The 22,624-nt window shown below is 40.6% G+C and overlaps 1 protein-coding gene across 1 annotated transcript in view; it reads left to right on the forward strand.

Annotated features, from left to right (window-relative positions):
• The first annotated feature begins 10,039 nt into the window (after window positions 1–10,039).
• The window catches only part of TTLL7 (tubulin tyrosine ligase like 7), a 174,862-nt gene continuing 162,277 nt past the window's right edge, over window positions 10,040–22,624 (forward strand). Inside the window, exon 1 of the mRNA XM_056123661.1 lies at window positions 10,040–10,270. The gene's annotated coding sequence lies outside the window, so the exon portion shown is untranslated. The remainder of the gene's footprint in view (window positions 10,271–22,624) is intronic.

Below are 22,624 nucleotides of genomic sequence, written 5' to 3' on the forward strand. Positions count from 1 at the left end.
GAATGCTAAAGATTTGAGGTGGGACAGTGGGAATACAAAAAATTTCTTAAGAAATTGTTCACAAATCAGTTGCAAAAGAAAAATATCAAACTTTCAATCTGACTGTTATTTTGCAACAGTAAAGTAAACTGTTAATTTGCAACAATAACATAGGGAGCTATCCATGAAACAAAAATGAACTTAAAGCTATAGATTACTCTCAGAATAAGATGACAACCAAAGAATTCAAGACCTGGGCAAGACATTGTTTACTTATCTTCATAAAAGAAAGACATATGATGATAAACAAGAAGAACTACTTATGTACTTTAACAAGAAAAATTACATAAGAAAAAGCTTTAACTAGGGGCTGGAGAGATAGCAAGCGGATAGGGCGTTTGCCTTGCACGTGGCCGACCCTGGTTCGATTCCCAGCATCCCATATGGTCCCCTGAGCACCACCAGGAGTAACTCCTGAGTGCAGAGCCAGGAGTAACCCCTGTGCATCGCCAGGTGTGACCCAAAAAGCAAAAAAAAAAAAAAAGCTTTAAACAAAAACATAGACCAGGATAGAAATCTCAAAATGGAAAGAAAAAAGAGAAGTGGAAAGAATAAGAAAGCGAAATTCCTCAAAAAAGGTATTCAAATTGAGAAAAAGGATAAAATACAGTATCTTGATTAGGAAAATATCTAGATTTCATAGGTTAATCTAGTAATATTGATTTATGAGAGTAAAGGATTGGAAAATAACCATTTACAAAATAAAATAAGGCCCCATAGAGCTTATAAATACTTTGGAAAAAAGGGAAAACTATCAGATATGTGAACATAAGATAAACCTCAAGGAGGGCTGGGATTGTAGCTCAGTGGTAGAGTACTTCACTTTGCATGTATAAGGCAAGATCAAGACACAGCATGGAAGAAAAAAGAGAGAGAGAGAGAGAGAGAGAGAGAGAAAGAGAGAGAGAGAGAGAGAGAGAGAAAGGAAGAAAGATTAAGGAAAGAAAGAGGAAAGAGGGAAGGAGAGAAAGAGAGAAAGAGAGAGAAAGAGTGAGAAGAGGGGGGAAGCAGTGTCTAAGAAAATAGGTAAGAAAATATTAGGGGCAAGAGAGAGAGGTAGTATAGGACCTTGCATGGCTTGCATGGCTGACTCCAGTTTGATCCCCTGGTAGTACATGGTCCCCTGAGCATTTCTGAGATGTCTCTTTCTCACATCCCCTTGAGCATTGCTGGGGTGACCCAAGTAATCCCTGGCATCACAACCCAAGCAGTTCTGAACATGGTCCTTGCAGTGAATGATGCAATTGGCAGAGAATTGTCAGGAGTGGCCTCCAATCCTTCTGAACACTTTGGTAGACCCTTCTCCCACCAAAAAAAAAAAAAAGAAAATATCAAATTCATTCATTATCATAAAAATGTGAATAGGTTGAATTTTCTTTTGGTTGCCTTCTTGGTCAATCCCTGCTCCTAGTTCATTGTGGGCTTCTCCATGATGTGTTCTCACATGGAGGACAGGGTTGGGAGTCTCTGTGCAGCCCTTTAGAAAGCACTAATCCTATTTATGAGAGCACTTACTTAAGATTAAAGCATTTCCCAAAGGCCTCACTCCTAATACTATCTTTTGGAGTATTAGAATTTGGGAAGGGCACATACATTCGTATCATAGCAAGAAGAAATATAGAAATGTTCTTAAGCAATGAAAAAAATAAACACTTTCTATTACAGTGAGCTATAGGGAACAACTCAGAGGGAAATGTGTCACCTTTAATTGTGGACTTAGAAAGTTAAAAATAAAGGAATTGGGGGCTGGAGCACAGCGGGTAGGACATTTGCCTTGCATAAGGCAGACCTGGGTTGGATTCCTGGCATCCTATATGGTCCCCCAAGCACTGCCAGGAGTAATTCCTGAGTGCAGAGCCAGGATTAACCCCTGTGCATAGCTGGGTATGACCCCCAAAAGAAAAAAAATACAGGAATTTTATGTTTATGTCTATGAATCCAAGTAAAAACAAAACACACACACACACACACACACACACACACACACACACACACAGCCCACCAGGAAAGAAAAAAGAAAAATAATGGACAGGAAAATTACTGATGATAATATCTGGAATTAGGAGAACACAAAAAGTATCAGAAGATAATCAAATTGGATTTTTAGTATATTTTCTGTATTTGAGCCAAAGATTGAATGAACTAAGGGCCTTACACATTCAAGGCAAGTGGTCTACTACTGAACTGCAAACTTAGCCCTCCAAAGATTGATTTTTTAAAATGACCAATAAAATATATAAGTACCACATAACTCCACCGAGGAAAAGAGAATGAAATCAAAATGTCAATTTTAAGAAAGATATTTTAAAGTAAGTACTAAAAGGATTCTCTAGTAGTACATTTATTTTAAAAAGAACTAGAATAAATTAATACTTTCTTTGAAAATTATGTATAATCACAAATGACACAGAAGTGAAAACTTGATTTATTATAGAAGAGATTGGAGAAATGATTAATGATCTCCTACTGAAAAAAGGAAGCAGGCAGATAGACTCCCAGCTGAATTTTTAATCTAGTCATTGAAGAATAAATATGTAATTCCAATATTACTCAAATATAATTGGTCTTAGAAAAAAGACTGAAACTTCTCCAGTTAAGTCTAGAAAGCCAGAATTTAAAATCTTAAGAAAGAAAAGGCAGCAACAACAATGAAAAATTCTGGCCAATTTAGTCTATGACTAAAGATGCTAAATATTTAAATAATAGATTAAAGAATAAAATAGAAGGATGAATCAAAAGAGTAATACAGTGATGAAACAGGCTTTATCAAGGAATGAAAGTGTGCTTCAAAAGCAGGACGTCTGTATAATATATATGTAATAAATATTGATTACATTAAAAATTAAAGGGAGAAAGCCTAGCCATTATCAGTAGATGGTAAAAAAACATCAGCTAAAGTTCAAGTAAGCAGTGCTCATGAAAACAGAAGGAACAGAAGGAAAGTATTAAAAAACCCAGCTTACAACAACTTTATTTTAAATAGTTAAAAAATTAGGTCTTGCTTTAAAATTGTAGTCTCATATGATACTGTCAAGAATTAAAGTCATTACCACAATCATTTGTATTGGTGATTCTAGCTAATATAAAGTAACTAATATCACAGTCTGTCACTGTCACTGTCCTCCCATTGTTCATTGATTTGCTTGAGCGGGCCCAGTAACATTGTGAGAGTTGTTACTGTGTTTGGAATATCGAATATGTCACGGGTAGCTTGCCAGGCTTTGCCATGTGAAAGTAACTAATATTAAGAATAAAAAAATTGTAAGTTTCTGGTGCTGATGATATTCCAGTTTCCTCAGAAAACCAAGAGACTTATAAAAAAGCAAGTAATAGAAAAATTTGGTGTGTTGGATGAATGCAAAATAAATTACAAGAATCACCAGTCTCTCTTTATTCAGGACTTGCCTGAATAAATGCAACCAGGAATGTTAATGAAAAGAATTATTCTTTCAAAAGATCTGTCACTGTCACTGTCCTCCCATTGTTCATCGATTTGCTTGAGCGGGCCTACTAACTTCTCCATTGTGACAATTGTTACTGTGTTTGGCATATCAAATATGTCATGGGTAGCTTACTCTCGGTAGCTTGCCGGGCTCTCTGAGAGGGGCGGAGGAATCAAACTCGGGTCGGCCATGTTGGCCACTTGCAAGGCAAACGCCCTACCTGCTGTGCTATCTCTCCAACCCAAAAATATAAATGGGGAAAATCATTTAGCATGAATTTAGTTAGAAAGTTGTGAAACACAGCACCCAAAAGGAGAGAGAACAAAAGGGAATGCCCTGCCACAGAGGCAGGGTGGGATGGGGGGGATGGGAGGTGGGAGGGATACTGAGATCAGTGGTGGTGGAGAATGGGCACATGTGGAGGAATGGGTACCCGATCATTGTATAACTGAAACCCAAGCACAAAAGACTTATAAAAATTTGTAAGTCTACAACTATACCTCATGGTGTTTCACTATCACTGTCCTGTCACTGTCCTCCTGTTGTTTATCGATTTGCTGGAGCGAGCCCAGTAACATTGTGAGACTTGTTACTGTGTTTGGCATATCGAATATGTCATGGGGAGCTTGCTAGGCTTTGCCGCAAGGGCAAGACACTCTCTATAGCTTGCCGGCCTCTTCAAGAGGGGCTGAGGAATCGAACCTGGGCTGACCGGGTCAGCTGCGTGCAAGGCAAACACCCTACCCACTATGCTATTGCTCCAGCCCCAAGTTCAAATTACCTACGTATAATAGTAATTGTAACAGAGTCAATCTTTGACTTGAGGCTTTTTGAAGATTTTTTTGTTTTTTGTTTTTGAGCCCTGACAGCATTCCATTTCTTATCCTCCATAAATGTTGAAATTAAGAAGTCTAGAAGACTGATTTTTTTGTAATCCCAGGTTTTGTCTTGTGTGGTCTGGACACACTTGGTTGTGCATTGGAATAATTTATAGTGCTTCATAAGAAAATGAATTCAGGATTCACTCTGAATTGTTACAGATTGCAAACAAAATTGGTAGCGAGAATTCATTGTCCCTGGTCTATGCTGCAATGATCTCTGATTACACTGATCACAGATTGTTTCAGGGTCACTTTTCTGACCACAGAAACCTAAAAACTGATTCCTGATGTTTTCACTGGGAGCAGCATCTTCTCTGTGTAATATAACTCATTTAATAAGAGAAAGAGAAAATAGGTTATAAAATAATTAGAAATAGTTTCTTAATTGTGGAAAAGTATGTAATAGCCTGTTGCTTTAGTGTTGCAGGAGACAGTATAAATTTGCTATAATCACAGGTTATCATTTGAGTTTAAAACCCTGTGTTGCCTCTACATTTGGCAAATCATTACAATTCTGTTTACTTATATAATGAAGATTATAATAGTCAGTCCCTTGATAATGTTAGTTAAGCATACTTTTTCAGTAGAAGATCATTAATGTGGTAACTGAAGTCAAATGGAAAAAGTATTTTTAAATGCTCTCCACAGCCAATGTAACTTGGGATGTTAATTTCTTCAAATGCCATATTATATAGTATATATACTTAATACTAAGAATGTTCCTACTAAACAGTATAGACAGTTCTCCAAAAATTAGAAATTGAGCTCCCATTTGACCCAGCAATACCGCTCTTCAGAATATACCCCAGAGAGGCAGGGTGGGATGGGGGATGTGAGGGGTGGGATGGATACTGGGATTGGTAGGGGTGGAGAATGGCACTGGTGGTGGGATGGGTACTCGATCATTGTATAACTGAAACCCAATCACAAAAACTTGTAAGTCTACAACTGTATCTCATGGTGTTTCACAAAAAAAAAAAAAGAATATGAAGAAAAAAAAAAGAATGTTCCTACTAATACAGTACCACTATTCTATAGGAACTTAATAATCAAGGTTCAACATGTGACTCACGTTGGACCACAAAGTTTTATCAAAGACGCATTAAGTATTCTGTCTCTAGTGCTCATTAAATAATTAAAAAAAATCCTTTGGAGGTTATTATTGGTGTTGATGAATATAAGTGAGTCAACTTCTTTTGTTTGTTTTGGGGCCACTCCTGGCAGTACTTAGGGATTACTTCTGGTTTTGTGCTCAGTGGTCCCTCCTGGTGTTGCTCGGGAGATCTTACCAGGAATCCCTTACCAGAGATCAAAACACAGTCACTACCAAGGAGACTGCATACAGGGCAAGTATATTACTACTCTAGTATTCTGACTCCCAAATGAGCTCACGTTAATACCACAGCCTAAAAATGGTTTAATAATTATGTTATTTTTATTCTGGGGGAGTGGCACACCCAGCAGTGCTCAGGCTTACCCCTGGCTCTGTGCTCAAAGATCAGTATCAGGTTGACCATGTGCAAGGCAAGTGCTTTGACATGTAAACACACTCTCTCTCTCTCTCTCTCTCTCTCTCTCTCTCTCTCTCTCTCTCTCTCTCTCCTCATATTTTAACATTTTCACTGATCCAGGTTGCCTTACTTACTATAAGGAAATCCACAGCTTTATATCCCAGTGCTCTGGAACAATTTTTTACTCATGCTCTGGAAGAATTGTTAAGTTATTGTATTGGTCACTAGTGTCCTTTGTGAGGCTGCTCCCTGGCTGGATAGGCAAGCCTCATGCATGGCAGGTTGTGAGGTCCATTGCAGGCTGGGTGAGTCAATGGGCCTCTCTCCAGTATTGTGTGTATTATCACCTGGGCTCAAAGTAATACTTCTCAGACATGAAGTCCCAGAAAATGTTTTGTGAAAATGTTTTCTCATTTTCTAGCCTTAACTTCTTTCCACTCCTGTCCCCGCGCCTGGCTGTCCCCCTTGGAGGGGGGAGAGTTGAGTTTCTCTCCCCCCACCCCGCCCCGAGCAGAGCCCCAGCAGCTGAGGACCTCCGGAGCCAGCCACAGCCATGCTGGGACCACTCTCCACAGGTCTGGACGGGCCTCATGCATGAAAGAACTGGCAGAGGAACCCAGGCATGCGGGTCCCGGGGCTGAGGTCTCCAAGCCTACTCGGATTGGGACTGGGACTTCTCCACCCAGACCCCCCATCTTCCAGTAGGTAGGCGTTACACCCACCAGCTGCCGGCAGTGCCAGATTGGTCCCATTAATGGCCAAGATGCAGAGACTATAAAACCCAGCTCCCAGAGGAGAACAGCACAGTCTCCTGCCCCTGTGCCTGACTGTCCTCACTGGGGCCCCTTGGAGAGGGGAGGGTTGAGTTTCTCTCTCCCCCCCCGCCCCACACGCCGAGCAGAGCCCCAGCAGCTGAGGACCTCCGGAGCCAGCCACAGCCATGCTGGGACCACTCTCCACACATCCAGATGGGTCTCATCCATGATAGAACTGGCAGAGGAACCCAGGCATGTGGGTCCCGGAGCTGAGGTCTCCAAGCCTACTCGGATTGGGACTGGGCCTTCTCCACCCAGACCCCCCCCATCTTCCAGTAGGTAGGCGTTACACCCACCAGCTGCTGACAGCGCCAGGTTGGTCCCATCAATGGCCAAGATGCAGAGACTATAAAACCCAGCTCCCGGAAGCACACGGCTGCATTTGTGGCGGCGCGACATCTTATTATCTTTCCTTTGGAGAACTTGGCAGGCTACAAAAAGTATCCTGCCTGCACGGCAGAGTCTGGCAAACTTCCCGTGTCATACTGAATATGCCAAATACCAGTAATAATGATGGGTCTCATCCTCCTAATCCTGAAAGAGCATTGAAATAGCTCTTTTAAAATCTCAGGGCTAGGTAGAAGGAGACGTTACTGGTGCCTGCTCGAGACAATCGACGAACAACAGGATGATCGTGATCGTGAACTTCTTTCCTCGAGGGATTCAAACCCATTTGAAGATTCTATGGGAAGAAAGGGAATATGGACACCACACCACTCTTATTTCTTCTGTTTCCAAGGCTGCCAGTACAAAATGTTTCCATCTTCATTCACAACTATCAACTCTAAGAAGATTTATTTATATAAGCCCAAGGCTGGAGGCAACACCGGTCGATCAGGCTTATAAATGACCAAAGAAAGGCTTTATGCCTCCTTTGGTCAGGTGAACTACTTAAGACCTCAGGGCGGTTTTATTGCCCTTTCAAGCAGTTCAGACAGAGGATAAATTGAAAAGTTCTTTTTTTCTACTCTAATTGAAGTCCTATGTTGTCTCATTGCAAAGTGAAACAACTGAGCTTGGAGAAAAGAATCACACATTTTTTAGGCTGAGGAGGGCCACCCTGAGTCACATGCGCCTAGTGTCCCTGGGGATGGAGTGCCCTGGCTTCTCACTAACAGAGAGCTCTGGGATCTCTCTTGTGCTGGCACTCACATGGGAACACGAAGAGCAACAAACATAACAGCAAAGGAACAACATAGGGGGCCAACTTGATTTTATTCCTGTTTTCTCAGAAGCATGCTTAAGGTGATATGGGGATTGTAAGTGGCCCTATCTGTGACTTTTCTTTAAATACTGATAAGACATATGAAAACAAAGTCCACTGGATCCTTCCTTCCTCCTTTTCTTTCTCTTCACCCACCCACCTTTCTTTCTCTTTCTTTCTTTCTTTCTTTCTTTCTTTCTTTCTTTCTTTCTTTCTTTCTCTCTCTCTTTCTCTCTTTCGTGTTTGGGGGTACACTCACATCTGGCAGTGTTAAGGGGTCATGGTAGTGTTGGGGATCAAACTGAGTTGTCTGTGTGCAAGTCAAGCACCTTACCTGCTATCTTTTTTCTTAGTTCATTTAATTTTGTATGCTTTGGGGGGCTACACCTAGTGATGCTCAGGGCTTACTGCTGACTGAACTTAGGTATCACTTCTGGACTTACCCTTGATCTATTTAAATACTCTTGCTTCTTCTTGATGTTGGAGAAATGATCCTGTAAAGAACAACCTAGGTATGACAGAAATATTATGAAGTGTAATATACAATAGTGTAAAAACAATTAACAAAAAGCTAAAATGAAAAGTTTTTTCTCACTCTCAAATGATCCTAATAATGCATTTTTGATGATGATGTTTCAAGGTTATTTGTGGGTAAAGTTTAGCCTCTTCTGGTTCTTGATTCTTTTAAAATATATCTTTACATTTTTTTCTGTAGCCAGGGCCCTTGAACCCATTGTCTCGAAGGTGTAAGGCAAGGGCTTTACCACTCAACTATAAGATCAGGTGATGTGCACTGACCTAGTCCAGTGTCTGTTTCTCTACAATCCATGGAACCCAGCTTTCCCAAAGGATAGACAGACACTCTGGCATTTAAATGCCAGTCATAGATGTGACATGTATCTGTGATGTCTGTCTTTCCCAGCGACATTCTAGAGCAAAGGCACAAGTCAAACACTCCAGGTACAATGCCTGATCTGCCAATCTACCACATGGCAACTCAAAACAGCAAGTTCTCTGGGCTCCAGTTTCTCTAGTTAACAAGAACCATCCCATCCTTTTCACAGGAGTTTTTAGAAGTATAAATGAAGGAGTGAAACTGGAAATGTTCTCAGCCATGTTTGGTCCAGGTGCTTACTTAGGTTAGTTTACTCAAAAGATGACAAACCCTTAACTAGAGAAAAAAAATTTTTTTTTTTCAAAATTGGATAATATTGTATTGTTCAAAAGGTAGTTGGAGGACTTCAATTTTTGGTTTCCTTATATTTTACAGGTAGATGCCAACTCTGCTAACACACACACACACACACACACACACACACACACTTATCTAATAGAAGAGTGCACACTTGTCCACAGACCTTGAACCCTACTGATGGGAAATGAAGCTTTGTGAGCTTGCTTGTTCGAGGAGTAGCGGGCAGGGACTCATACAAGCACTTGCCCACGTCTAAGGGATGCCTTTGTGGGCACTTCTCTGCCCCGTTCTCTAAATATCGTGATATTTACAGTATCGCAGCTCTTTCGATCAGAACTGCCTTCGCTCTCCCGTTGCCACTGAGCAGCGACAGGGATGGGGACTCCCCACCCCTTCGCGATTCTGTTTCCTAACTTTCTAAACCGTTTTGGCAGCCCCTTGGATTCCGGGCGCCCACGATGCTCGGATACAAGATCCCGGCGGCGCGTCAAAGGACTCCACCTGCCCTTGTGGTGCTCGGCGGCACGTCTCCGGGGTGCTGTGCACTGAGCCCCGGCTCTGGGGACCCCGCGGCCGACAAGGCGGGACGCAAAGGCAGAGAGCTCGGGCCAGCGCCCCTCTGCATCGCCTCGGCGGGGTACCCCGCCCCGGCGCTCGGGTTGCTAGGTCCTCTGTTTGCCGCGTTCTAAAGGAGCCCCGAGCGGGACCAAGGCAAGCCCAGAGGGGGGTGCGCGGGAAAAGCCAATCGCGACCGTCACCAAACACTGCGACAGCTGCCGATCTTCCATGGCCCCCGAAGCCCCATGCCCTCTCGGCGCCGGGGGTACGGTGGGGTGCGGGGGTCCCCCCGCCCTCGTGCTTGGCTCCTCCCAGGCGTCGCCAGCCCCACGCGCCCTGGGCGTCCGCTCCGCCCCGCACGTCGCGCACCCCCGGGCCAGGCCGGCCCTTGGTCTGGACCCGCGGAGGCCGCACCTCTTTGGGCGGTGCCAGCTGCTCCAGCTGCTCCGGGCGGAGCACCAGAGCCAGAGCGGTGGCTGTCGCGGGCGCCGAGGAGCGGCGGACCGCCGGTGCCAGCTGCCGGGCCGCGGGGGACTGCCCGCGGGGAGACGGGGAGCCCGAGAGTGGCAGCGGGAGCACCGGCTGCGAGGAGGCGAGAAGCGGGGCTAGGCTGTCTTCTCCCTGGTGAGGACCCCTGCCCCATCCTAGCGACCCCCTTTCCGCGACCCCTGCTCCCGAGACCTGCCCCCACCCTACCCCCGCCCGGGACAATCATTGGTCCCAGGACTCTTCCCTCCGCGGGCTCCTGCTGTTGCTGCTGCTGCTGCTGCTGCTGGCAGTGGTGGTGGTGGTCGTGATTCAGCACCCTTCTGGTCCCGGGAGGGTTGCCCGCTTGGGGGAGGCCCCCCCGCCCCGGCCTGCCGCCGCGCTCTGCCCCACACCCCCCATCCGATTTCCAGCCTGCCGAAGGTCCGTCAGGGCGGGAGGGGTCGGGCCAGGCCCGGAGGGCCAGGCTGTTCTCTGCTCGCTTGGTCTCAAATCTCGCCTGGTGCCTCTTCCTGGGACAAATCCCCTGGAGGATGAGGTGCAATCTTCAAAGTGTGTCAGCCTGGTGTCTGTTTCGCACCTGCCTGTAAAATCTAGGGCCTCTCCATTTCTCTACTTCTTGCCTTTTGGGATGCTGACTTCATGGCCATCATCCGTTCCGTTTCCCAGCGCCCCGCTTTTTGCTGCTACTGTGTAAGCAGGCAGGATGCTGTCTCCTAGTTGTATTTAAGCTGCATGGGGCCGATTCTGTCACAAGAGTAAGAGATTTAAGGGAGGTCTGAAATAAAGCTTTTAGAGCCGAGGCACTTGCTTTTTAGACATCTATTATTCCGTGAAGTCGTCGCAACAACCCAAATGTGCAAAGTAAGGAGATAGAAAGTTAAATGTATCCACTCAAGGTCACGAGACAGGAACTTGAATATAAGGCTTTTCAGTCGCCAAGGATCACAAGCCTTCTGCTGTATTAATAGTGTGTCCAAGTGTGCATATGTACTGTCTATTAAATATTAATACTTTGATTGCTTTTCATAGGCATAATCCCAAACAGCAGCAACAAGCTGCGAACTTCTGTGTATAGACTTAATGTTTGGTATGAAAGTGAGAGAATTCTGAGTCATGTGGGAAAAAATTTCTATTTTCTTAGAAATCATATGTCAAAAAAATATTTGCATAGCATTTCCCAAAGAAGTTCTAACAGAAGATGCTAAATGTGATTCGGATGGTAGTACTTGTTGATGCTCAACCAGATTATCCCAGGGGTCATCAAGGAGTGATCCCTGAGCACAGGGCTGGAGTAAGTGCATTTTGGGTGTGGCACCACAAACAAACAAACTAAAGCCTCTAGAGAATGCTGGCAGTATAAACAGCCACTAGTTCATAGGGTGTGTGAACTGTTTTCAATGAGAGTATTAACAGCTACAGCTGACTGATGTGACTCATTCCAACCTGGATTTGACATAGCTATCAATACCTTATTTTAAAGCCAAATAACTGAAAAAAAAAAAGTACAGCTAGTAAGTGGTGGGATGTGGATAAGCACAGATTCTTGGGTGTTAGATATCTCTTTAAAAAGAGAGTGTGTTTGTATTATAGCTAAGTGGGAATTAGCTTATCAAGTGGGAAAGTGAATTGATTTATTTTGCCATGCCCTTCAGTATCAAGTTATGTTGATTTGTGTGCTTTTTTTTGTATTTGCAGAAATTGTAGATGCTAGGTGTTTGCTTTGACTATTGCTTTGTCGTGTGATTGGTTTTCATTTATGATTCATGCATTTTCACTTTAAGATGTACAACTTTTTGATGGCTCAGGAGTCAGATTGCTAAAGTGCAAACGCTCATTATCTTTAAGTACTGTGAAAGTACTTGATGGCTGACAGGAACGCACTCAAGTCAGTCCATCAGTTCTCAAGTATTGAACCATCTACTTGGTAGAGTTTTTTTTTTTAAGTTAATGGGGTATTGATACACTAAACCCATTGCCTTCTGCATTCATCATTCAGATTAGATTTTGAGAGAAGTTGCATCCTATAATAAGTTTGATCTTAGGAAGTAATTTTCTCTTGTTTATTTGGCCATAGAGTCTATCCTGATTTCATTTTCAAGTTCAATTTATATAATTCCAAGAGGGTGAGCAGAATTGGTATGAATAATTAACAAGAAATACAACACCACTACTTTTTTTTTTTTTTTACAAAAGGGAAGTGTATGTATCAGTGGTGGAGGGCCAGTAGAAATGTTTTAAACAAGGACAGTACACTTAGATAACATCACCAAAAATATTAGACTTTCTTCCTTTGCATATGTGTTTTATCTTTGTCAAATGACTGTTGTCTTCTTACTGTCTAAATTTTTAACCTCAAGGAAATCAAAGTGCTTGAATATTAACAAAATCATTAGAATTGACTTACTATCAGAAAAAAAGGATGGAGCATATATAAATGGTATAGCAATACCTCAAAAAAGAGTAAAAAGTAGAAACTGAAGTTATCAGAGGAGTTGGAATGTTTGCAGGGATGAAAATAAATTAATTCACTCTTCAGAGATGAGAAGGCTTTCTACAGTCAGGAGAAAGCTAGACAAAGAGGTTGGCTGAGAAGTGTTCATACATGGTCTTGATATAGAGTGACAAATTAAGACAAATCTTGAAAATCAGATGGTGAAATCTGTAATTTATTTGCGAATTAAGAAACCAGGATAGTTTTCTGAACAATGTAAGTTTCTCTTTGACTGGTCTTGCTCACAAATCTTTCTATGCTTTTCTCCAATTGTCCTTGCTGAAAACAGTGTATCTGGGAACTGGTATTAAAAGGATTAGTTTTTATCTAAACCTGGGGAGTTTTCTATGGAAGTAGAATATTTTTTTGGCCCAAGAAAGTTTGTTTTCTTTTTTTTTTCAAAAAAAATTTAATCATGTTCAGTCATGAACAGTATATAATAGAATAAGAAAAAAATGCACTATAATCATTCTAGAGAATCACTAATAATATTTGATGTAGTTCCTTCCGTATTTTCCTTGCATAGCTTTAATTGTACTATATAGGTTACTTATGATTTGTTTACTCTGAATTTATGGAGTTTTACTTTTTGAGGTTTTGCATTCAGTTTTACCTTGTACCATGAACAATTTAAAATGGTTGTATAATTCTCTTTCATATAGATACAATAATTTCCTAAGCATTGTTGTTATACTATTGATGGCAATAAATTGTATTGAGATTAATACATTGTTCATTAGCCAAAAATTTTCAATATTTTTGAGATTTGTTGTTTTGGGTTCTAGGGCCACATCTGGCAAGGGTCAGGGCTGACTCCTGGCTCTATACTTTAGGTGGTATCTCAGTACTGCTTGTAGGGCCATTTTCAGCTCCTGAGCCTAAATGGAGTCTGCTGTGTGCAAAGCAAATGCCTTAGCCCCTGTAGTATCTATATAGACTCTAGAAATTAATTTCATGCACTGGAGTCACATAAAATTTATGGGTGAAGAGGTTTAAGTTTTTAGTCTTACTGTCTTAAGCAAATACTTTTGAAATCATTGTATATGTCCTCTTTGGAATATTTCCCCATTAAGTATATAATATTTGTACATTAATAATTTATAATTCTATCTTATCCTTAGAGTATATTATTTTAGAAACATATACTTTTTGTTAGACTGGTTAGGGCTGGAAAGATAGTATAGGAGAAAAAGCACTTGCCTTGCATGCGGTTGAGTTGGCCATCACCCTGGTTCAAATCCTGGCACCATATATGTTCCATTGAACGCCCCAGGGGTCACTCTTGAGCACAGAGACAGGAAAAATTCCTTGAACACTGCAGCATATGGTACAAACAAACAAGTGAAAAACATGACTAGTTAAATTAAGCAGTCTAGGGGCTTTCTAAAGGCTAACAGTACCATTGCGGGGAGAAGGTGTAAATAAAATTGGAGGAAAGTTTCAGTACGAATAAGAGCATAATTCACATAAGAGGCACATACTCAGGTCCCAATGTTGTATATGGAAACCTCAGTTTCCCTACTTTGCCTCCAGCATCTATTCTGTCCCCACACAATATCTTTCTCCTTCAATCTTTAGCATATTTCCTTTTCCTGTACCAGATTCCCAGGGTTATAACTTCTGTATCCTGACTATACAGAGTACAGATAGGAACCCTCTCTTGCTCTGCAGTTTGGAGAATCCACACAATAATTCTGGACTTCCCCCTAATTCTTAACAAAAGTCCTATGAATCTGACAAAGTTATATGTCATGGACATTAAGTTCCCCGCCTCACTCCCCTCCGTGTCTCCAACATTCCCAATAGCCCCTTCCTGTGTTCAAATACTCTTCTGTGCTCATTCCCAGAATCCTTTGCTAGTGGAAATTGATTTTATGGAGGAGAGAGTATGGGCCTCAGTTTCCCCATCAGTAGGGACGCTTGGATCAGAGTACAGGACCCTAATGTTGGAGAAGTACCCTGGCCAGGGACCCTGATTTGTTCCTCCACACACTTGCCTGAATTTCCTTCAAGTACCTCATCCTCCAGGGAATGAATAAGTGGGAACTAATGAGCAGGGAGCTCATTAAGGTTCTCTGATTGCTGGTGGAAGGGGCAGTCAAGCTATAAGAACCTGCTGAGAACACAGGAAGGGAGAAGAAAGATTGGTTCAAAGATCTGCCACCAAAGGACATAGAAAACCTAGGTATCATATTACAAATCCCGAAGAGGTTCCTTCTTCCAGAACTGATAGATTATTTTTGTGACAGCCCAACATGGAGGGAAGAGAGGTATTTTGTGACTGATCTCAACCAACAGAGTCTCTAGGATGAAGCTAAAGTTAAAGTTGGAAATGTAAATTAAAATAGGTTTCCTTATTTATTATTTATGACTCCTTATTTCTGTGTTAGTTTTCCATTTAAATTTACTGCTCATAGTTCACAGTGTAGTTGACGCAAAGAAAGTGTTAGAGTTTTTTTTTATACTTTGGGAAGCTGAATGATCAAGTCTTTTTTTTCACTGCACTTTTATACTTGCAAGGAACTAGTTGGCCTGTGTTTCTTTGCCTCCTTGAAAATTTACTTAAGAGGTCAGAGGGTCACAGGGTCCTTCCAGAGCTGACCCATAGGTCTCTGAGAACTTTCTTTTGAAGTTGATGATGATACTGTTGGTCTAGTGGATATGCAGAGCCATGCACATTGTTTAATTTTTCTAATGGTGGCACTCAGCTTTCTGTGTTATTTTTGTTCCTCAGTTTAGTCATGTGAAATGGAGCTTTATGTTTGACAAATAATTTATTCTCAACATTTTATTTCTTTTGCTGTTTTACAGTCTGAACTGGTGCCACAGCTATTCAGTTAGATACCAGTATTGTTTTTTAGAAAACTTCTTCTCCCTTTTTGGGACTGGAGCCATACTATAGTGGGTGGAGCACTTGCTTTTCACATAACTGAGCTGGGTTCTGTCCCTAGCACCCCATATGGTCCTCTTAGCTCCACCCGAAATGATCTCTGAGCAGAGTCAGGAGTGAGCCCTGAGCATCACTTGTGTAGTTCGAAACAAAAAACAAAGAAATTCTTCATTCGTATATTTTCAGTAAAGTTGATTTTAAGTAAATTAAAAATTTGTAGATTTAGAGGTTAGATGAGCAGTCATCTGGTAGCAGCTTCAAGAATATTTTATGGTTCTTGTTTGGATTTGACTTTTATTGCTGCTTGGTAGACCTTTCATTTAAGGGAGCATGATGTTTGTTTCTTAAAGAAATTTAGCTCACTTAAAATTTATCTGTGGAGGGACTAAGGAGATATCTCAGGCCTGAGTTGATTCCTTTACACCACGTTCTGCTCTCCTCTCCCACCCTCCATTACTGCCCTGTGTAGCTGTGGTCGCCCTTGAGCAACACAGCATCATTAACTAAACTGTCTGGTCCCTACCTCTGGACCTGTGTTGTCAAGGAATGGTTCCCAGACCTCCCAAACACTACTGGGGGGAACTTCAGCCTTTACTCCTGCCCAAGTAAACTTAAAGAATTCCAAACCAAAATAATTATTTATGTAAAATCTGTTTAATCAATGTGGTCCTACTAGTAACTTTGGCTGGTTTTGTGATATATGGATGATTACATGAAGTATTAGTAGAAAGAGTTAGCAAGTATGGATTTTATTTGAATCATTGGATTCCATGGGAAAACTTTCATGGGTAATTTTATTATCGCTGTTATTTAAGATGCATTTTCAAGGCATTCCACAAATAAAATCTGTGACCACATGTGATATTCATAGTGATTACTAAAAAACAAGAATAATTTTAGCCTACATCTCAGTTTTTATTTAGAATCAGTTAACCAGCAAATGTGTGTTAACTTCTCTAATGGAGAGGAAAGATAGAATTTGAACACTCTATAATCAGCTTAATTTACATGAAAACCAGATGGGAAAATTTTCATTTAGCCTTAGGTTTGATCAAATCCAAGATAAAAATCTTTACTTAGCATCTCTTTGTCTAGATCCTGAAGATTTACAGATATTATTTCATCCATTTGAACAATTTGAAAAATCAAGCTTTGTTTTAAAAAGGCAAAGAAAGCAACATTCTCATGAAAAATTATAGTTGGATTAGAAATTGGTCTGCAGTTGCCCCTCAGTTATTGTGTTAGTAGGTGCAGAATTTTTGTTCTATATAAACAAAAGGATGAACTTACATATAGAAGTTTTATTTTTTTTTAACTTATTTAATGGCACTGTAGCACTGTAGCACTGTCCTCCTGTTGTTCATCGATTTGCTCAAGTGGGCACCAGTAACGTCTCCATTGTGAGACTTATTGTTACTGTTTTTGGCATATCTAATATACCACAGGGAGCTTGCCAGGTTCTACTGTGTGGGCAGGATACTCTCCGTAGCTTGTTGGGCTCTCTGAGAGGGGCAGAGGAATCGAACCCAGGTTGGCCACATACAAGGCAAAAACCCTACCCGCTGTGCTAGGAAAAAGATAATTTTTAATATCAAGTGGAAGCTTCCCTTCCCCAATTTCTGATATCTAATTTTTGGGTAATGAGGGGTCATACCTGCCAGTGCACTGGGCTACTCCTGGCTTTGTGCTTGGTCGCTCCTGATGGTGCTGGGATTCAAACAATAACAGCCACATGTAAGACATACCTTGACTCCTGTGCTCTCTCTGACCCTCTGATATCTCTTTTGAATCCATATCAACTTTATAATAGGTTTCAACATAATAAGTTTCAACTCATTATCATTGAACTATTTAACATTTCCCTCTGAAGCTTGCTATAATGCAAATAGACAAATACTAAGGAAAAGTTTGAATTGGGTGGATCAGTGCTTTTAAAATCAAGCAGAGTGTTTATAAGTGGAAGAGCTTTCCCACTTGCCAAAAGTCAGTGCCAAATGAACATTTTGGCAGAAAGAAAAGCTTACTGCTGCATATGTTAAGGAATTGTAATTTCAGAATGGGAGGTATTTTCATTTTTAAAAGTTGAACTTTGGTATATAATAGCACTGTCTTCCCGTTGTTCATCAGTTTGCTCAAGCGGGCACCAGTAATGTCTCCATTGTGAGACTTGTTGTTACTGTGTTTGGCATATTGAATATCTCACGGGTAGCTTGCCAGGCTTTGCCGTGGGGGTGAGATACTCTTGGTAGCTTGCCAGGCTCTCTGAGAGGGGCGGATATATATAATATGTATCAAGAAATATTTTCTTTGACTAAGGGATTGAAGACAAATATGTTATTTGCTAATTATAGTATTGTATGTTTTTATAGTTTGCTTGAGCATGTAACTGAATTTTGTTTTTAGGTTTCATAAGGAATAAGAATAATAAGTGTAGGATGAAGGGAAGGTCCAAAAGTGTTGCTTCTACTGGGAACAAAATTACACAAATATACTTGGAAATCTCTATAAATATAAATATTTAAATCTCCAAGTAAAATTATGTAATGGTAGCTCTAAAAGATTTTTCTCCTTGATATAGCTATGTCTATTCTTGTCATTCGAAAGGTGGGCTGTTTATGCATTTAATATCAAGTGGATATTCCCCACGTAAGTTTTCCACTATCAATTGATGCATTGATGAAGCATTTGTAGAGTCTGCCGTATATTCTGAGGATAAGTCTCAGTACTCTAGGAACAGAAGGGAAACCATGTCAACCTAATAAAAACCACCTATAAGAGCTCTGTAGCTGGCATTGTATTTAGTAATAAGAGACTAATTTTCCTGTAATATTGTTGTAGAATGTCTGTTGTCTGCATGTTTTTAGTTTGTTTGCTTTTGGGCCACACCAGTGATGCTCAGGGCTTAGTCCTGACCCTGCTATCAGGGGTCACTCTTGGTAGACTCAGGGGACCATATTGGATGCCGGGGATCGATCCTTGACATCCATCCCATGTAGTCCCCCGAGTACTGACAGGTGTAATTCCTGAATGCAAAGCCAAGAATAACCCCCAAGAACCACTGGGTGTGGCCCTCAAACAAAGAAACAAACAAACAAAAACCCAAAACAACAAAGAGCCAGGAGTTCACAGGACTAGTGTGTATGCTTTGCTTGTGGGAGGCCTGGCTTCCCAAACGACCCTGGTACTGCATGGTTCCCTGCTACCACCAGGTGTGGCCTAAAAAATAAACCAGAATAAGTCAGAAACAGAAGCTAACCCAGGGACCAGAGCCTTGCCTTCAGAGGCTCCAGGTTCCATTCTCAGCACTTAAAAACTGTGCATTCTTCTTCTATGTTCATTGCTGCACTGTTCACAATAGCCAAAATCTGGAAAAAACCCGAGTGCCCGGGAACAGATGACTGGTTAAAGAAATTTTGGTACATCTATACAATAGAGTACCATGCAGCTGTTAGAAAAGATGAAGTCATGAAATTTACATACAAATGGTACTACATGGAAAGTATCATGCTAAGCAAAATGAGTCAGAAAGAAAGGGATAGACATAGAAAGATTGCATTCATCTGGGGAACGTAAAGTAACAAAATAGGAGACCAACATCCTAGAATAGTCGAGATAAGTTACAGACAAGCTGCACATGCTAGGCAAAAGGGCAGCTCAGACAGAGAAGGGAACACCAAGTAAAGGGTGTTGGGAGGATCCTCCCAGAATGGGAGATGCATGCTGAAAGTAGACTATAGACCGAACATGTTTGCCACTCAGTGCCTCTTTTGCAAACCTCAGCAACCAAAAGGAGAGAAAGAACAAAAAAACAAAAGCCCTGCCATAGAGGCTGGATGGGATGGGGGCATGGGAGGGGTGGGAGGGTTACTGGGATCATTGGTGGTGGAGAATGGGCACTGGTGGAGGGATAATGATCATAATTGATCATTGTATGACTGAAACCCAAGTACAAAAACCTGTAAGGTCAACAACTGTACCACATGGTGTTTCACTAATAAAACAAAACAAAACAAAACAAAACTGTGCATTCTTATTGTTGAGGAGCATGTTCTAATTTCATCCAGATCCTCTTGATTAATGGTATTAGATATTCGAGTTTGCTCATATCCTTGTTGATTTTCACGGTCACGGTCCTCCCGTTGTTCATCGATTTGCTCAAGCGGGCCCAGTAACATCTCCATCATGAGACTTGTTACTGTGTTTGGCATATCGAATACATCACAGGTAGCTTGCCAGGCTCTGCCTTGTTGATTTTAAGTCTTAACTAATCTCTTGCTTATTGAGAGTGGGGTAAACTTGTGATTTTTTTTCTTTTTTGCTTGACGACTCTATCTTCATTTATGTAGTTTGAAGCAGTTTGTACATATGCTTTTGGAATTACTATGTCTTCTTGGTGTATTGAGGTTTGTATAATTTCATAATGGTCTTTCTTACCTTTAGTTATTTTGTTTGCTCTGAGAGCTATTTTTAACTGATGTTAATATTGCAACTACTGCTTTCAGAAAACTAATAATTGCATGCTGTATCATTTCTCTTTTTTCACTTTTAGTCTACTTAATTCATTTATGTGTGAAGTGAGGTTTTTGAAAACAGCTTCTAGGTGGGTTATACTTTGAAATTCTATCTCTCCCTCCTTCCCTCTTTTTCTCTCTCTATACACTATATATGGACTGGAGCCATAGCACAGCGGGTAGGGCGTTCGCCTTACAAGCGGCCAACATGGCCGACCTGAGTTCGATTCCTCCGCCCCTCTCGGAGAGCCTGGCAAGCTACCGAGAGTATTCGATATGCCAAACACAGTAACAACAAAGTCTCCAATGGAGACGTTACTGGGCCCGCTCGAGCAAATCGACGATCAACGGGAGGGCCTTTACCTTTTACCTTATACACTATATATGTGTGTATATATGTATATACATATATGTGCATGCATATGGTATATGTATGTATACACACACACACATATACATTCTTCAGCTATATCTGGCACCTGGTGGTGCTTGGGACTTACTCCTGACTCTGCTTAAGAATCATTCCTGGTGGTACTTGGGGGACCATGTGCAGTGCCAGGGATAGAACTGAAGTTGGCCACATTTAAGGCAAGTGTTTTACCTGGTGTACTATTTCTTTGGCCCCTTGCTGTCTTATTTTAATTGTATATTTAAACAATTTATATTGTGACATAGGAGTAGGGGAGAACCTGAGACAGGGTGAAGGAAAGTGGACACTATGGTAGAGGGTATGGCATTGGAGCATTATATGCATGAAAACCTATCATTAACAGCATTGTTAATTATGGTGACTGAAATAAAAAATTTTAAAAAGTAATGGCATATATCAAATTTTCAATTTTGCTTCCTATTTCCTGTTTATGTATTTTCTTATATCCATTGCCAATTTTTATCTTTTTCAATTCTTTTTTTTCAGTCTGCTTTGTTTTATTTAAAATACTCTTTTTCCATTGTCTTATCACTTTATGTAGTTTCTTAGCAATTGCTGAAGGCATTACCACATATATGTGTAATTTCTCACAGCCACTGTTGATATTTTACCACTTTGAGTTAGATATAGAAACTTCACTTCCATTTTAGTCTTGTTACCTTCTCCATTTTAAAAGTTTGATTGCTTTAACTATTTCTTCTATATACTTCTTTAAACCCCACATCTTATAATGCTATGCTCTTGCTTCTATTCTAAAATGGTTAAGAAAGATTAAGAGGTTAAATTTTATCTATTATATTTGTTTCTATATTTTACTATTAATTTTTCCTTTATGAAAACCCAAACTTTATCAATTTCTATGAGTTGAGTCATCTGTTAAGCAACACATTTTCTTTTCTTTTGCTTAAATATCTTTTCATTCCACTTATTTCTGAAGGACATTTTTTCTTGATAGAGAAGATGGGATTGATAATTATTTTTTTTTTAGCACCTTAAAAATATTGTAGGCCCTCCCGTTGTTCGTCGATTTGCTCGAGCGGGCCCAGTAACATCTCCATTGGAGACTTTGTTGTTACTGTGTTTGGCATATCGAATACATCACGGGGAGCTTGCCAGGCTCTGCCATGCGGGCGAGGTACTCTAGGTAGCTTGCCGGGCTCTCCGAGACGGGCAGAGGAATCGAACTCCGGTCGGCCATGTTGGCTGTGTGCAAGGCAAACGCCCTACCACTGTGCTATCACGAAAATCCGAAAATATTGGGCTTAATTTCAGACCCCCATGGATTCAGATGATAAATTATTTTCTATTTGAATTGTTGATCTTTTATAAAGTGTCATTTATCTTGACTTTCTAAGGATTATTTTTTTCTTTTGCTTTTAGAAGTATAATTTTGATGTGCTTTATAGATTTCTTTGAGCTTATTTTCTGTGGGATTTACTTAATTTTGAATCTGTCGAGTTGTATCTTTTGCCAACATTGTTTTTTCAAAACAGCATTATTTATGAGAAGTCCAGTGATATGAATATTGTTTTTTAATTTTTGGCCTATAGCTTCTGTAGGATATGTTGTTCTTTTCCAAGCTGATTTTTCATGGTGTTTGAATAAAAATAATATTGCTGTGTCTCACATTCAGTAATTCATTTTTCTGTCTTTATAACTGAAAACATTCAATCTGTTTTTATGTTAACAATCGTATATTTTAGTGGTATACATTTAATTTTTTAGATAAGTTCTGAGATTTTATTACTTTTTATTGTTTCAGGGGAGGACTCAGCACATTAGAATGCCCCATCCTGACATTTCTAACAAATATGCTTTCTTGCTTTTGGATTATCAGAATCCTTTTATAGTTTCTTACTTGCTACATAATTCTAAGGGCATAATTTAGCAGGTAAAAGCAATTGTATACAATATATACATGAGTTCTTTTAGACTGATTGTTCCGTGAAAACTACATATATGACACAGAGGCTGTGTATCAAAGTATGATGTTTTAATACATCTGTTGAATTTTTTTGAGTTGTCACCTTATATAACTGCCTTTTTTTTTCATGGAATTCCATTTTTATTTGAAAGAAAAACAAAGAGCCAAATCACTTTTTATTTTTGACTTGGGTATTTGGCAAGCATTTTTCTTAAAAATGAAAACACTGAGACTTTTACTTCA

The sequence above is a fragment of the Sorex fumeus genome, unplaced genomic scaffold (assembly GCF_029834395.1).
Source record: "Sorex fumeus unplaced genomic scaffold, SorFum_2.1 ptg000047l, whole genome shotgun sequence".
Lineage (NCBI taxonomy): Eukaryota > Metazoa > Chordata > Mammalia > Eulipotyphla > Soricidae > Sorex > Sorex fumeus.